The 8,945-nt window shown below is 29.7% G+C and overlaps 1 long non-coding RNA gene across 1 annotated transcript; it reads left to right on the plus strand.

Annotated features, from left to right (window-relative positions):
- The first annotated feature begins 1,134 nt into the window (after nt 1-1,134).
- On the plus strand, nt 1,135-3,283 carry LOC145820382 (uncharacterized). Its single transcript, XR_014361799.1, has 2 exons — nt 1,135-1,369; nt 2,013-3,283. It is a non-coding gene; the product is annotated as an uncharacterized LOC145820382 (long non-coding RNA).
- Nucleotides 3,284-8,945: the final 5,662 nt, after the last annotated feature.

Genomic DNA, 8,945 nt, shown 5'->3' on the forward strand with positions numbered 1-8,945 from the left:
TTTTTTTTCTTTAATAATATGATACAAGTAATTTATGTGTGTATTTTTTATGAAAAAAATAGTAAAAATTGTAATTAATTTGATTAAATTAAAATAAAATTATAAATTTATGATCAAATTAAGTAATTAAAATTATAAAAATTATAATAATATATGAATTAAGTAGTTGTTTGGCATGGGTTAAAATAACACATACTATTTTAGCACATCATCTTATTTGAATCACATCAATTCTTATTTGAGTCAAATCATTTCTCTATCACATCATTTCAAACTCATCTCATATTTTATTTTTTTTATAAAAAAGTTAAAAAATATATTAATTTAAGATTGGGTGTGTCACGTCAACGGGAGACAAAACGTGAATGGAGAGGTGCTGTAAAGGTAGGATAACGACACGTGTCCTATCACTTCTCCAATCATTGACACGTGGCTGGGGCATCAGAATTGGGGGCTATGCACGTGAACTCCGATAAGTATTCCGCATTCCAACACATGCGTCCCCACGTGATCACCCCCCACCACCACTATGGCTTTGTTTTAGGCAAAGTTTGGGAAGACTAAATAAGTGTACTTTTTGTCTTTTTAAACTAAAAAATTGAGGTTAAAAATATGAATGTTTGGGTTAACTTTTTGACTTTTTATGAAAAAATGTGTAATAAAAAATTGTAAAAATTAATTTGTAGGAGAAAATTAGAATTGTGAGTTGTAAAGCTGTAATTGTTGACTTTTAGTGAATAGTGATAACTTTTTAATTTTTTGAGTAACTTTTTGACTTTTTGGGATGTTCCCAAACTTGGCCTTAGATTCTTCTTTTTAAACCTTTCCCTTTATGCAAATGTTGACAAATGAGAAGTGCTCCATGAGTATAGTTTAATATTTTCTCTGTTTTAAAATAAAAATAAAAAAATACTTGGAACTTTCAAAGTTGAGAATCATGTCCTCTAAAATGATATAGATTAATCATTTTTTTTTTTTTTTTTTTTTTTTTTTTTTTTTTTCTGGATCAATCACAATTGAGTGCAATTGTGGAGTAATGTTTTTTTGGGAGTCTATAGCATTGTTATTAAAATAATAGTTCATTTTAAAGAATCTTACTTTTTTAGTAGTATAATTATGGGGTTTTTTTTTTAAGCTCCCTAATAATAACAATTTTCTGCATAAAGGACATTAAAAAATGTAATACTGCCTCAGGTCCCTAACCAAAATACCCACGCATTTTATCAATTTCTTGGACCAAAATACCCTACGTCTGTTCATCTTCAAATGAGTTGAATGTTGACAAGATCAGCAGAGATGAGCTTTACGAGTATTGGTCTCAAGTCATTGATCAGAGCTTCGATTCTCGACTCCAGATCTTCTTCGACATGTATGCATTATTATTTTTTCTTTTCAAAAAAATTTAATAGATGTATATATATATGATACATACATATATATATATATATATATATATACAATTTGTTGCTTACTGTCTTGACTAGTATATATATGATAATTAATCAATTAAGACCATTTGCAACCATAATCAAACAGTCACTCTTGGTTATCTTATCTATGGTTGCAAACATATATATATATATGATACATACATATATATATATACAATGTCAGCACATATATATATATATATATATATATATATATATATATATATATATATATATATATATATATATATATATCCAGTGTTGAATATAACATCTTCAGGTTCAAAATTTCTCTGAGTGTTGAATATAACGTCTTTTGATTTTTTGGGTTTAGTAGAATTGGAGTTTTTTCTGGAAAAGCAATATTTGGACCCCTACTTGAAGAATATTGGAAAAAGAAGCTTGAGGAAGAGGCAGCAGTAGAGGAAGGCTTAAAGTAATCCAGAGAAATTTGAATTTTCTCTGGATTTAACCCAGAGAAATTTGAATTTTCTCTGGATTCAACCCAGAGAAATTCATACCATTAAGTTTAAAGAAAATCTATCACAAACTCATAGAAGAACTATTAATTTGTTTGTGCAGGAAATTGTGATTGAATCAGCAGCAGCAAAACCAATGACAAATTGATAAAATCAGAGTTTTATCGTTCCAGAGAAATTCTGGACCAGAGAAATTTGAAATTTCTCTGGGTTGAATCCAGAGAAATTCCTGCGAAGTCCAGAATTTCTTTGCTTCCAACTGATGATGGGTTGCTTTCCTTCCAACTGTCAAAATTGAACTGCTTTCTGTACATTTGGGGCTTCTTATTGAAGCTTCTTGTGTTCTTGTTTTTGTAAATTTCTCTGGCTTGCTACTACTCTATTGGTGTGGCTAATTTTCTCTGGCATTTATAATTTTCTCTGGCCAAATTACTTTTCTTACTTGTGTGTCTAATTTTCTTTGGCAGCATTTATAATTTTCTCTGGCCACATTATGTTTATGTCTTGTGTCTAATTTTCTATGGCATATTTATTTTGTTCAATGCTACCTTGTAATTTTCTCTGGGATTACAAGGTAATTTTCTCTGTCAAGGTAATTTTCTCTGTAATTTTCTCTGTTGCTACCTTGAAGAACCAATAAGCATCAAGATCAAGACACCAACTTCAAGGGTGATTTTCACTCAACTACAAGCTTAACATTTTCTCTGTCATTTTCATTGGATTATAATAACAAACCTATGATTTTCTCTATACTACAAAGAAAAGTCCAGAAACATGAATAGTGCAAAAAAAAAAAAAATGAAAAGTGCAAAGAAAACATATCAGAAAACTTTGAAAAGTGCAAACATATAAAAACACAACATATAAGTCCAGAGAAATTTGTAATACTTATCATTTGTAATACAATCATATGATTTTCTCTGGACTACAAAGAAAAGTCCAGAGAAATTTGTGAACTTATGTTTATGTCTTGTGTCTAATTTTCTATGGCATATTTATTTTGTTCAATGCACCATTTCCTCAAAATTTCTCTGTCGTGTAATTTTCTCTGTCATGTTTATGTTGCTACCTTGTAATTTTCTCTGTTGTGTAATCATTGCTACCTTGTAATTTTCTCTGGGATTACAAGGTAATTTTCTCTGTCAAGGTAATTTTCTCTGTAATTTTCTCTGTTGCTACCTTGAAGAACCAATAAGCATCAAGATCAAGACACCAACTTCAAGGGTGATTTTCACTCAACTACAAGCTTAACATTTTCTCTGTCATTTTCATTGGATTATAATAACAAACCTATGATTTTCTCTATACTACAAAGAAAAGTCCAGAACCATGAATAGTGCAAAAAAAAAAAAAAAATGAAAAGTGCAAAGAAAACATATCAGAAAACTTTGAAAAGTGCAAACATATAAAAACACAACATATAAGTCCAGAGAAATTTGTAATACTTATCATTTGTAATACAATCATATGATTTTCTCTGGACTACAAAGAAAAGTCCAGAGAAATTTGTGAACTTATATTCACTTTCAATATAACAAAAACAAAAACACATTAACATCAAGAGACAAAAATATATTAAACACAAGTACATAAAAAAATCACAGAGAAAATCTGTTATGTTCACAAAACACTTAATTCAAAAAAAAATTTAAAAAAAAACAAAACATTTACTGCTCTATTGCTACGTCTGTAAATTTCTCTGCCTACTTACAATTTTCTCTGTGATTTTCACTGCACTACAAGTTTACAATTTTCTCTGTGATTTGAGTTCAATTATAGTAACAAACCTGCAATTTTCTCTGCACTACACAAAAAATGCAAAGTGAACAAAAAACAGAGCACAAAACGCAGAAAAACAGAGCACCAAAAAGGAACTCATAACCATGTTGACAGAGAATGAAAAGCAACTCCAAAAATCAAAATCAACTCCATCGAAAATTCATCAATAATAGATAATGAAAAATTAACTTCAAAAATCAAAAAGAACAACACTGAGTTCGTCTCTCTCACATTGATCAAAACTAAAAACAAAAACCTAATTCAACACCTACACGATCAAATCAAATCAAAAATTGAAAACTTATCTATTTCAACTCCACATGAAATCAAATCAAACACAATGAACCAGATTTCAACTCCTACACGATCAATCAACACCTACAAACAACGAACATGATTTCAACTCGTACAGGATTTCAACACCTACAAACAACGAACAGGATTTCAACACCTACAAAACCCTAGAAAATCTCCACAAAAATCTGAATCGTCAAATTCATCCTCACGTAATCTCCCACAAAATATCAATATGATCTTTAGCTGCCAAATTGAAAACAACGTATATTATAAACAAGGGTAAGACAGGTATTTTACACTCTAAAATAACATTGAGGGACCTTAGGCTACAAAAGAACACATTGTGGACCTAATCCATTACTAAAAGTTGGATAGGGACCTTAAACCGATTTTCCCTATAATTATTACATTTAAAAAAATTAATTTTCTAAAATCACTCTTTGATAGTATATTTTTTAGGAATATTAATTATCATAATTGTACTTTTTGTATTGTTAATGAATTTAAAAGAATGAAAAAATAGAAAATTCATATTTTTTAGTTTTTAATTTTTGAAAAGAGACTAATATTTTGAGACAATAAAAAGTAAAACAAGAGACTAATATTTTAAGACAGATGAAGTATTGAAAAATGTGTGAAAAGCCTGTTGAAAATATACGAAAATATTAAAAAATATATTATTTTAGTTAAAATATAGTGAAATTAGTAAAAAATGCATTGTATTCTATAAATATTTTGTTTTTTTTATTGTGTCTTATGGACACTTGTTGGTAAAACCATTCTTTTTATTTATAGATTTATTTTTGAGAGTGTTATTTGCTAGGAGAATAATTACAAATGAGTTAATTTTCTTTCAAGTTTAAAATTTGAACTTGAAAGAGTTTGAGGACAATATTGAGCTCACTACGAGTCTTATTTCAATGATCTGAACCGTTTATTTTGTTGAATCTTTTGTTTATATCATCTATGTAAAAAAAATTTAAGTCGATCCAATAATCGTAAAATTTTATTTTATCATATTTGTCTTTAAAAAATACATTATCTATTTTTAAAAACATAGTTGACGTCTATTTTTTATGAGACAAATGTAATGAAATAAAAAAGTTATAATTATTATATCGACTTAATTTTTTTTATATAAATAATACACTTTATAGTTCTTACAAAATAAACGATTCGAATTATTGAAATGAGACTCTTTGTGAGCCTTACAGGCTCTTCAAATACTCTCAAGTTTAATTTTAAACATGGGAGAAACTCAACTCATTATGAAAATGAGAAGTATTGTATCAAATAAAGGAAGTTACTTAGTAGTCCTAAGACATAGCCAAGTAGTGCCCATAAGTGTTGAAATTAGTGGAGGGAATAAGACCCATAATTTTATGTTGGGACATAGAGGAACAACGGAAGATTTAATATTTGGTCATGTGGTCTACTAAAATTAATGTAGGGTAAATTATAGTAAACACCCTTAAAATATGATTAATTTGTATTTCACGCTTTGGATTTCAAAACTCAACAATTAACTATTTCAAAATATATTATCTTGTTACATTTAACACATACTGTTTAGATTATGTTAAGAATTTATGCAGAATTAGGTTATGTGTGCAACACATGATACAATTATTAATTTTTTTAGGACAATAATACTTTTTTTTTTTGGTGATTTAATATACATTTTACTTTTTTTTTTTGTTTGTTCTTTTATCTCACCAAATAAGAGCATATTGTCTTAACAAGTGTGTCATTTGCCTGATTTTGTGTAAATTTCTTACAGAATTCCAACAAAAAATGTTAAGTTTAACAAAATAATAATTTGAAGTGATTAACTGTTAAGTTTTAAAATGTAGGAGATCAAAGCACAAATAAATCATAGTTTAATGGGTTTGCGGTAATTTATCCATTAATGTTTTAATAATTGGGTAAATTATACTTTGCTCCTTTTATATGTGGATATATTTTTTTTTTACTTTGGTCCTTAAAATTTTTTTATCCCACTTTGACTGCTCATGTTTCAAGTTTTTTTTTTTTTTTTTTTTTTTTTTTCAATTTACTCTTAAAACTAATTTCTGTTCAAAATTAAATAGAAAATGCTACTTTAACTACACCATTAATCTTTATAATTTAATCAAAATACCACTTCAGTCCTCATATTTTCAATTTGAATAATTTGGTCAATAGACTTTTAATTTTGTTGCCATGTGATCCTTTCATCAGTTACCATTATAATTTAGAACCAAAAAAAAAAAAAAAATACTATATGTAAAAACTAAAATGATCAAAGTGAAATTCAAAACAAACTATAGAAATCATTAGTGGAAACCTGGTGGTTTTTATAGTTTATTTTGAATTTCACTTTAGTTCTTCTAGTTTTGCACGTAATATTTTTTTATTTAAAATGTTAACAATATATAACAAAGTGACTACATTATAATAAAATTAAAAGTGAAGAACCAAATTGTTTAAATTGGAACTACGAGAATCAAAATAAAATTTTGCTTAAATTTGAGTGACCAACAGTGTATTTTTCCTTATATTATTATATTAAGATTTAAATTTTTGTCACATAATATATAATAAAACATTTTTATATCACGTGGCTATTAATGTGATGGTTTTTGTTTAATTTTAAATAGAAATTAATTGTAAGAGTAAATTAAAAATATTTAAAACATGAAAAGGTTAAAGTAAAATAAAAATAAAAAATTTAAAGATGAAGGTGAGATAATGGTCAAATATAAAAAGGATAAGATGTAATTTAAGATTCGTTTGGCATAAAAATTTGGGATTGATTGGGTTTGGGTTATTTTAGTTAAAAAAGATAAAATAGATTTTTTAATTTAATAAGACAAAATGACATATCTATATCATAATTATTTTATTTTTTCTCTCACAAAAATCAAAAAAATTAAAAAATTTATCTTAAATAAGATTTTTTAATCCCAAATTAAGATAGTCAAAAAAAAAATTTAAAAATTAACTTATATTCTAAAAGAAGGCTTAATAGCATTTGCAAAACAACGATCATGCTACGTAGCTCGAATGTCGCGGCTCGAAACGCGGCTCGACACCAAAACGACGTCGTTTTGGTGTCGATTTTGTTTTTTTTTTGTTTTTTTTTTTTCTTTCTTCCCTGGTTTTGCAGAACGAAGAAGAAGAAGAAAAAGAAAAAGAAGAAGAAGGGAGAAGAAGAGAAGGGAGGAGGAGGAGGGAGGGAAGAGGGCCATAAAAACCGGTTTGAGGAAGAGGGGAGGCTGGGCAGACGACAATGGTGCTGCGACATCGGCGGGGCTGCGACGGAGGAGGAAGCAGAGGCGACGGCGGGAGCTGCGACGACGGCGGGGCGGGGAGCTGCGATGCCGACTTTCTTCCTCTCCCTTCCTTCTCTTTCTCCTCTCCCTCTCTTTCTCTCCCTCTCCCTCTCCCTCTCTTCCTCTCGAGCCATTTTCGAGCCTGGTAGCTTCGAGCTACTAGGCATTTTCCGCAAAACAAATGGTAGAAGGAGGAGAGAGAGAGAGAGAGAGAGAGAGAGAGTATCCAATGATTGTAACAAAGTTGGGTGTTGGGTAAAGTGGGGGGCAATTGTCCACACACACGCACGGGGTTTTCTCATCTCCCATTGGACCTTTCTACCACGTGTACAAAACATTTACATGCTTCGTCACGTGATTCCATCCATCTCCACCACGTGACTCCTTCTCTCTCTAGCTCTCATCTCTCTCTCACTTTTCTTGTTTGGACAATTTTTAGCAAACAATGGGACCGTTTGGTAATATAGAAAAAATAGGTGGGTTCTCTCTTGTCAAACCACTCGTTTGGCATAGAACCGTGCTACGTAGCTCGAAACCAAGACCCCCCTAATCCCTCGAAACCAAAACGACGCCGTTTCGGCGTTTTTGAATTTTTTTTTTTTTTTTTTTTTTGGTTCAATCAGAAAGAAGAAGCAGACGAGAAGAAGAAAAAGAAGGGAAGAAGAAGAAGGGAAGAAGGGAAGAAGCAGAAGCAGAAGCAGAGGCAGACGGCGGCGGCGGAGGCAGACGGCGGACCGACGATCGACGGAGCTGCGACGATCGGATGCTCGGCCGAAATGCAGGGGCCATTTGTGTGTGTGTGTCTCCATTCCCTCTTCTCTCTTCTCTCCCTCTCTTTCCCTCTCTCCTCTCCGCTCTTCTCCTCTCCGTTCTCCTTCTCTCTCTCTCTCTCTCCCTCTTCCACCTGCGCTTTGAGCTCGAAAATGGTGGAAAATGGCAGAAAAAAAAAGAAAAAAAAAACCTAATGCCCAAAACGACGTCGTTTTGGGCATTAGGGGGATTAGGGGGGGCAAATTTTCGAGCTCTCAAGCTTTATTCTTTGACATAATGGTTTGCGTTGTTTTGCAACTAAAATAGTTATAAAAAGACAAAGTAAATTAAATAATTAATAAGACAAAATATTATATTTAAATTATAATTATTTTTTTTTTTTTTATAATTATCAAAAAAAATTAAAAAATTTATTTCAAACGAAACTTTTTAGAGAATAAAATAGTCAAAAAGTCAAAAAACCCAAAAGCCATCTGACATCTCAAACGAAATTGGTGAGTGTTGTTTGGATAAGGTTTAAAGTTGAATTTTTTTTTTATTATAAAAAGACATGTAAAAAAATAAAGACACTATGTGACTTAAATAAGTTAATAAACTATTTATTTATGATGTTGTCAAAAGAGAAGCTCGTTTGACAATCCTATCTTTTAGTCTAAAAATTAAAAAATCATTAAAAAAGTCAAAAGTCAACAAATTACTTACAAAAAAAGTCAAAAATTTTATTTTCTCTCTATTTTTTTTTTTTGCATTTTTTGTAAAAAAAATAAAAAATATCCAAAACATAGTAAAAAAAATTTCTTCATATTTTAGTAAAAAAATTTAAAAATTACTAAAATAGTTTATTCCCAAACGATATTTTTTTATAAATTTAAGGG

This window comes from Camellia sinensis, chromosome 2, assembly GCF_055761805.1.
Source record: "Camellia sinensis isolate YWXY chromosome 2, ASM5576180v1, whole genome shotgun sequence".
Taxonomy (NCBI): Eukaryota; Viridiplantae; Streptophyta; class Magnoliopsida; order Ericales; family Theaceae; genus Camellia; species Camellia sinensis.